Below are 647 nucleotides of genomic sequence, written 5' to 3'. Positions count from 1 at the left end.
AACGCATGCACTAATGATTCCGCATCTTTTCTACTGAGGAAAGGATGAAGTTGCACAATTCGACATAGGTGGGAAAAAAGCAGCTTTGTAGAGTTTGCTGATGTAAGCATCCAAAGTCAGTGAGAGTGATACCTAAGTTTCTAGATACAGTAGCCGATGAAAAATAGAAGTAGCATCAAGGTCAAAGCTAGAAACATTAGTTTTATTTTTTTATTTCAGATTGGGGACCAGTTATTAAGATTTCTGTTTTACTCAAGTTCAAGCTAAGAAAATTAGAGTGTAGCCAGACTTTTAACTCACTGACACATGAAAATAAGGAGGTCATCGAATGGATAGAATCTAGCTGACAAGCAGTATATATCTGGATATCATCAGCGTATCAGTGGTAGTTAAAACCATGGTGACAAAATTATTTGCCAAGAGGCTGAATGCAGATGATGAATAATAGCGGTCCGAGAACTGAACCCTGGGGAACACCCTGTTTGAGCGAGACAGTGGGGGATTTGGAATTGTGCAGTGAGATGTAGTATTGTCTATCTATGAGATATGAGGAGAACCAGGATAATGCAGAGCCTGAGATGCCACTTGAGGCAAGAGAGTAATTTCTTATGACCAGTGTTGGGCAGTAACGCATTACTTAGTAACGC

Source organism: Sinocyclocheilus grahami, unplaced genomic scaffold (genome assembly GCF_001515645.1).
Source record: "Sinocyclocheilus grahami isolate Dianchi unplaced genomic scaffold, SAMN03320097.WGS_v1.1 scaffold8349.1, whole genome shotgun sequence".
NCBI lineage: Eukaryota > Metazoa > Chordata > Actinopteri > Cypriniformes > Cyprinidae > Sinocyclocheilus > Sinocyclocheilus grahami.
The sequence above is the reverse complement of the archived record's forward strand: the minus strand, read 5'-3'. Positions refer to the sequence as shown.